We start from the raw sequence: 9,103 nt of genomic DNA on the forward strand, positions 1-9,103 counted from the left end.
CCTCACCAAGTCGAAAGCAGCTATCCTCAATCTGAAAATGTCAACAGTAAGGGTGAGTCTCATCACAGTTAACAAATGTTATTGCATCTTAAATAACAACACATCATAGTTATATCATTCACCCAATTTCATCATATTCAGATTATCAGGAATGTCCATCATTTACACAAATGCCAACAGAACACATCTTTCAAACAGACAATCATACTCAACATTAATTCAACAAAACACGCAACCAACACATCATCAATATTTATAACACTGGAATACTTCCAATCATGTTATAAAAGTATGCATATGTATGAACTGACACTATGCATGTGGTACCAACCTCATCAAATGGGAATAACCCATGACCGATCCAACATCATCAAGATACGGCCCTGCCAGCACATATTCCACACAATGGGAATCATGCCCTTCACTGATCCAACACACCCTTATGGATACAGTATCATCAATGAACATGAATGAATGCAAACATACATGAACATACTTATACCATCGTCAAGTCTAATGAGTAACATCGTCAAATACTCATTTCATCATCATCATCAACATCATCATCATCATCAAAGTATATTTATATACATTAGCATAATTCAAATACAACCAATCATCATCATCATCATTAAAGAACACACATGTGTCCACATCAATCATCATCATCAATAAGAAGAACACAAATGTATCCACATCATTCCACAACAATCAATCATCATCATATAATTCTCAACAAATCATCACATCATAATGTTTTTCAAAACAACATCTTATATTGTCACATTTCATCATATATGTCAACAATACATCATCAAATTAAACAAATCGTCACATGATTAATATTTCAACATAGCATGTATTTAACACATCTCATCACATATATGTACAATACATCATTCACCAAGAAATAAAAATCATATTTAAAAATATTTGGATTCACACCTCATTCCATCATTTAAACACGTAGACCATCTCGTAAGATTCATCGTGCTCGAAAGACACTAAAAACAGACCTACGGTTCGAAAGTTACACATCATTTAACTTTTCCAAGGAAACAACCATCGCTACAGCACGCGGCGCAACCAAGGTTCGCGGCGCGACCTGAACCACACAAGCGAGTTCGCGGCGCAACATATGCACGCGGCGCGAAATGAGAAAATAAGTACGCCTTCGCGGCGCCAACACTGGGACGCGGCGCGAACTGGCGATTTCACAGACTTTCGGGTCTGCGTCAGATCCTGCGATCTCGCCCAATTTGAGTCCAAAACTAACTCCAAACATCATATACAGGTAGTTAATCATCAATTGCATCATTATTCATCATCACACATCAAAATAACACATAAATCAATCAATAATCCATGCAATTTTCATCAATTCATAACCTCCCCAAACCTAACATATAATCCAATTGACTAAATAACATCCCTAATCAATATTATTATCTAAGAACACGATAATAGATGATAACCAGAGAGTCCCCCCTTACCTTAGCCAAAGATTCTTGATTGGTTCTTTTCCTCTTTGTTCCTCTTCACGTACCAGCTTTCCAATCTCTCATCTCCTCTGCTATGCTTTTCACGTTCCTTTTTCCTTTCTCCCAATTTTCCTTATTATTTATGAAAAATAACATTTTAATTAGTAAAGGGCTTTACTAACATAGCACCCCCTCTTTACTAACACCACACTTGGCCCAATAGCCCATCTCATAATTCTTTCCATATAATTCCACAAAATACCGAATAATTCCAAATAATAATTTAATTTCCGATTAAATTAAAATTAGAAAATATGGGGTGTTACAACTCTCCCCCACTAAAAGAGTTTTCGTCCTCGAAAACTTACCTCAATTAACCAGCTCGTATAAGAGTCCTTCACCTGACTTTCCATCTCTCAATTAACATTACCATCAGTCAATCCTCAAAAATCCATCTGACATAACCAACAGGAAACATGTTTCATACATTCAAATCCCAGTTCTTACGTCGCATTTGACCATCCAAAAGGATACCACTCGCTATATCTCCACAAGGTTAACAACAATAGAACATTGAGGTACAACCTATATAATACGCTTAACAACTGAGTAATACAATTACACAATCCGTAGTGTGATCACACTGATCAACACTGCAGGGATGCATACCATCTACCAAACTTATCATCCTCAGACACACTTTTCCATTTGAGTGATAAGGTAATACTTACACTTTCCACCAACCGCTTCCTTCAAGAAACTCAATACTCATATTCCTATACCATTGAATTCCAATTATCTGACTCCTCTTAAGTCACACCAGCAATTATCCAACACGTTACATTCCGCTTTTTCCGCACTACTCTGATTACTCATCACAATCATCTATACCAAATAGATTTCTGAGTTTCACCCGATTTCGACTCTCTTTACTCCTTCGCCCAAGAATCATTCCTCATCATTCATGGTACTAATCTTCCACTTAGCAATCCTTACTCGCATCCAACGAAAACCAATTTCTGATTTACTTCCTCTATTTAAACATCCTAACCATCAGAACAAGTACACACAAGTAATTATAGTCGCACTCATTAGCATCAATATACCATTGCTTAAAAAATAGCCCAACTGAGTCCCACTCTCTTTTAAGAATTAAATCCACTTCGTCCTTCATAGAGTGTAATTACTCATTATATCTGGAATCTACAATATCACCTTAATAAAAACACAAAATTATTACAGCATCATATAGTATCAATTCTTCGTTTTAATTTCGCCGAATACATACTCGTTAACTACGTACAACCGTAATAACATATTCATCATCTCGGCAATTATTCAAAAGAGTTATAATTCTTCGACACGACATCCTTACATCCACTGGATTCTAAATCCAACATATAGATCAACACATATTCTCTATGTAAGCTCCTGACATATTAATTCCTCACTTCCCACGAGTAGTACTCATAACACTATTCCACATCACACTTTCGCTATGTGACTCTGATTACCCGTCTTAAGTCATTTGTCCATCATGTTCCACTCTTTCATATTCACCTCTTCATAAATTCACACAACATAGTGAGTGATTATTCCCACGGCTTCGCATTCATCACATCTTATACCATTAAGGTAACAAAACAAGCTCATCTCATCTATATGATTCCATCTACTACCAACAAGAGATTTAGGGTGATTAAGTCCTAAATTTGTCAATAGATAGTTGAAAATCATATTTAAGCATAAACCGTTGTTACTACGTAATAGTGTCCATTTCCGAGTTTGCACCCAAACTCATTAACATCGTCATAGTTCAATAATCCACTACGGTGTCCTTCTTCTAGAATATTCTTCCGAAGCTCAAAACATCAGAAACACAAATCCAATCACTCAACCTCATTATATTATTCCCGTCGATTCTGAATTCACCGCCTTTACCTTGGTAATTCAAAGTCAACCTATCGATCAACTCAACATCATCTTTCTGACCTTCTCTAATCTCGTCAAGAATACCACTAGTCAGCCTTAGCTTACCCAAACTAACACTATTAGGATCACCTTCACATACCAACTCAAGTCTCTAAATTGTCCAATTAAATTCAACTCCATCACCATTAGCACCGACATATTTAAAGACTTCCTATGCAACACAATAGCTCAACATTTTTCTTACTAGGATGGTAATTCAAACCAAAATCTTAATCCTAAAAAAAATATACTCTACCCATCTCTGCGGCCTCATAATAAGCCCCCTTCTGACCAAAGAGGTACTTCAACTCTTATGATCACTAAACACTTCGAATCCTGAACCATACAACTAACCTGCAAGACCAAGACCACATTCATAACTCGTGGTTTTAATCCAAATTCCATGACATCCTTCACGTCCAAATATCATTCCACTCGGAATCTCAACGAAGTCTTCCTCACATCAATAGGTGTCAGAAATCCTCTAAAATTCTTCTTTTACACTTATCGTTACTTTGCCATCACAAATACGATTCCAAGAGTTCTAAAGTTTATCCCATCTTTACTACTAATTCACTTCTCACTAAAATCCATCGTCCCTCAAACCATATTTATTACCGAACATCTCATCAACAACATGTTCCACTCAATTTTGTTTCAAACAATCACGGTAGTAGGCATTCCTATTCAACAAGTTTCACGCTTCCTTAACCGACTTCACAATATCTCCTTATAGGATCAATCTACTGTATTTATAACTCTCCCATAAGGTAGAACATAATCTCTCCTCTTCGTAGGTTCAAACAACACGTCAATCTGACACTCGGAACCCAAGATATGAATTTTCCATCGTTATCCGAAATGCAACATCGACATCATGCAGCGACGCTCTATACGATATTCCCAAAAATCTTCAAATGGTACATCCAATTCTTAAAATTACTTCTCAACAAACCTTCTAATTATTCCTTCAATCCGTTCAACACTGACACTGACATCCCGTGCAGTACCAATAAACAAGTCTAGTTATAAGAATAAGAGTAATCGTAACTTCACCTCTTTCCGACGTCATTCTATCGCAATTAAATACATTACAGCTGCTGAAACTATTTTTATAACAAATTTCATCTCGTTATCTTTCCGACGCTTCAAACGGAACTCAATTCGGATGTCCAGAACTCCAGTTATGAATTTTCGAAGTTCTGCAGCTATTCAACAATTTTCCTGCGTTTTGCTTACGAAAATCTCACTCAAAAACTCATTCTCTTCAACTCGATCACATTCCAAACAGCCCCTCATCGTATCTCTTCACTTCTAAACATTCTTATAACTTAAGCGACACATTCCCCCGCCGAAGTCCGCTTTCTGAAACATCACGACAGCAATCCTCCTTGCAAACTCGTAACTGAACCTCTTCCGAGACGCAAGGCTACTCAACTGACAACTTCGCAGAACACCAGCAGAGTTGACACATCGCAACTTTCTAATTTTCCTTCCTACAATTAGTCACGAAATACTTCTAATCATCTTCTTTCAAGATGTTCCAACTCAATTACCAGTCAAGTCTTAATTCCAAGTCACCTTCAATTCGGGAAACAACAACTCCGACAACGCTCGCAGGGTTGCCAACAACAGCCTACTGAACCAATAATCTTACAACTGAAACATAATCGAGAAGCAAAGCTTCTCCCCCACTTGTTTCAATCTAACTCCTGCAACCAAACAAACAAGTAACGACAGTGATTCACTCACATGTCGTGTACCAAGGGATAATACGCCGACAGTATTCAACTGTCGTGCAACTCAACTGACTCGACAATTGGCCGGACGGACCAACCTGCTCTGATACCACTATTGTAACACCCTTCTAAACCCCGCGGAAATTAATAAAATAATTCAGAGTAAAACATGAAAACAAGGGTGCCACAATTCCCATTAAAACAAATTTATCATAACTTCATTGTCATGCTTTCACTAAGGAACAATTCATCATAATACATAAACATCTCATGTTTACACAGCGGAAAATTCATCATACGGATAAGCATAACATCATCTATGCAATATCCCACAGAATTAATACAATAACAACAAGATAGAGTATCATCATAAACTCTAAACTAGCGTTCCCCCAGTGTTACAATATCAGAGCATGACACCTGACACTACACTAATACACTGACTTATGAGCTAATCCTCACCAAGTCGAAAGCAGCTATCCTCAATCTGAAAATGTCAACAGTAAGGGTGAGTCTCATCACAGTTAACAAATGTTATTGCATCTTAAATAACAACACATCATAGTTATATCATTCACCCAATTTCATCATATTCAGATTATCAGGAACGTCCATCATTTACACAAATGCCAACAGAACACATCTTTCAAACAGACAATCATACTCAACATTAATTCAACAAAACACGCAACCAACACATCATCAATATTTATAACACTGGAATACTTCCAATCATGTTATAAAAGTATGCATATGTATGAACTGACACTATGCATGTGGTACCAACCTCATCAAATGGGAATAACCCATGACCGATCCAACATCATCAAGATACGGCCCTGCCAGCACAGATTCCACACAATGGGAATCATGCCCTTCACTGATCCAATACACTCTTATGGATACAGTATCATCAATGAACATGAATGAATACAAACACACATGAACATACTTATACCATCGTCAAGTCTAATGAGTAACATCGTCAAATACTCATTTCATCATCATCATCAACATCATCATCATCATCATAGTATGTTTATATACATTAGCATCATTCAAATAAAATCAATCATCATCATCAAAGTATGTTTATATACATTAGCATCATTCAAATACAATCAATCATCATCATCATTAAAGAACATACATGTGTCCACATCAATCATCATCATCATTAAGAAGAACACACATGTATTCACATCATTCCACAACAATCAATCATCATCATATAATTCTCAACAAATCATCACATCATAATGTTTTTCAAAACAACATCTTATATTGTCACATTTCATCATATATGTCAACAATACATCATCCAATTAAACAAATCGTCACATGATTAATATTTCAACATAACATGTATTTAACACATCTCATCACATATATGTACAATACATCATTCACCAAGAAATAAAAATCATATTTAAAAATATTTGGATTCACACCTCATTCCATCATTTAAACACGTAGACCATCTCGTAAGATTCATCGTGCTCGAAACGACACTAAAAACAGACCTACGGTTCGAAAGTTACACATCATTTAACTTTTCCAAGGAAACAACCATCGCTACAGCACGCGGCGCAACCAAGGTTCGCAGCGCGACCTGAACCACACAAACGAGTTCGCGGCGAACCATATGCACGCGGCGCGAAACGAGAAAATAAGTACGCCTTCGCAGCGCTAACTGGCGATTTCACAGACTTTCGGGTCTGCGTCAGATCCTGCGATCTCGCCCAATTTGAGTCCAAAACTAACTCCAAACATCATATACAGGCAGTTAATCATCAATTGCATCATTATTTATCATCACACATCAAAACAACACATAAATCAATCAATAATCCATGCAATTTTCATCAATTCATAACCTCCCCAAACCTAACATATAATCCAATTGACTCAACAACATCCCTAATCAATATTATTATCTAAGAACACGATAATAGATGATAACCAGAGAGTCCCCCCTTACCTTAGCCAAAGATTCTTGATTGGTTCTTTTCCTCTTTGTTCCTCTTCACGTACCAGCTTTCCAATCTCTCATCTCCTCTGCTCTGCTTTTCTCGTTCCTTTCTCCTTTCTCCCAATTTTCCTTATTATTTATGAAAAATAACATTTTAATTAGTAAAGGGCTTTACTAACATAGCACCCCCTCTTTACTAACACCACACTTGGCCCAATAGCCCATCTCATAATTCTTTCCAAATAATTCCACAAAATACCGAATAATTCCAAATAATAATTTAATTTCCGATTAAATTAAAATTAGAAAATATGGGGTGTTACACACAGAGTGGAGGAGTCCAATTGTGAACTATTTAAAAGACCCTTCGACAGACACAGATAGAAAGGTAAAGTATCGATCCTTATCATACTTCCTAATGGGAAATGAATTGTTTAAGAAAACCCCTGAAGGAGTTTTGTTAAAATGTCTGGGTGAAGCAGAAGCATAATTGGCTCTCTCAAATGTACATAGTGGAACATGTGGTGCACACCAAGCGGGGCATAAAATGAAATGGCTTTTGTTTTGATATGGAATGTGTTGGCCCTCTATGTTAAAAGATTGCATAGAATTTGCAAAAGGATGTCAAGAGTGTCAAGAACACGCAGGTATTCAACATGCTCCCGCAAATGAATTAAGTTCAATAATAAAACCATGGCCTTTCAGAGGTTGGACACTAGACTTAATTGGGGAAATTCACCCCAAGTCTTCCAAAGGTCAAAGATATATCTTAGTAGGAATAGACTACTTCACAAAATGGGTCGAAGCGATACCACTTGCAAATTTGGATCAGGAGGCTGTGATTGAGTTTATTCAAAGACACATTATATACAGATTCGGAATCCCGGAAAGTATAACCACAGATCAAGGATCAGTGTTTACTGGTCGAAAGATGCAAGAATTCGCCAAAGAAATGGGGTTCAAATTGTTTACTTCTACACCTTATTACGCTCAGGAAAATGGACAAGTTGAAGCAGCAAATAAGGTAATAATTGGTCTCATAAAGAAACACGTAGGGAAAAAACCTAAGAGTTGGCATAGAACTTTGGATCAAGCACTCTGGGCCTGTCGAACGTCACCAAAAGAAGCTACAAAAACTACACCTTTCCAATTGACGTTCGGACACGATACAGTGCTCCCAGTTGAGATATAGTTGCAATCAGTCCGGATCCAAAGACAGGCAGAAATTCCTCCAAACATGTATTGGGAATTGATGATGAACGAAGTAGTGGATTTGGACGAAGACAGACTTCGAGTGTTGGAAATGATAAAGAGACAAAAAGAAAGGGTGTCGAGAGCATATAATAAAAAGGTGAAAGGTAAAAAATTTATTAATAATGACTTAGTTTGGAAAGTTATTTTACCTATAGATCGAAAGAATCGGGTTTTAGGCAAATGGTCCCCACACTAGGAAGGGTTATTTCCTCCGGGTAAAGGACCCATGAAGGCGTGAATTTTCTCACAAAGTTTAAAAGGAATGATTACCTGAGAAGCGTAGATAGCACAAATTTCTGCGGAGTTTGGGTCTGGAATGTGTTGTTGATTCCCTATTTGTGTAGGATTTTGAAGCTTCTGAATAGGTTGGAGAACATTTGAAGTTGAAGAAGACGCCATGGATGAGATTGCTTTAAGAACTGGGTTAAACGAAACCAAATGGGATTTCTTTTCTGTGATGATCGGAGGAGAATAGAAGTGAAAGTTATGTGAGGGTAAAGTTCAACTATTTAAAGGTTTAACAGAAACCCTTTCAAATCTTTTGGGTAAAGGTCAAAGGACACGCGGCAGGCGTTGATTTAATCCAACGGCGGTCGAACAGTTGGTAGCCTTACTCCTAATATATAGGAGTAATGATCATAAAGTAATGACAGAACGTGGGAATGCAAGTTCTGAGAAGACGTTTT

Source organism: Vicia villosa, unplaced genomic scaffold (assembly GCF_029867415.1).
Source record: "Vicia villosa cultivar HV-30 ecotype Madison, WI unplaced genomic scaffold, Vvil1.0 ctg.000232F_1_1_3, whole genome shotgun sequence".
NCBI lineage: Eukaryota > Viridiplantae > Streptophyta > Magnoliopsida > Fabales > Fabaceae > Vicia > Vicia villosa.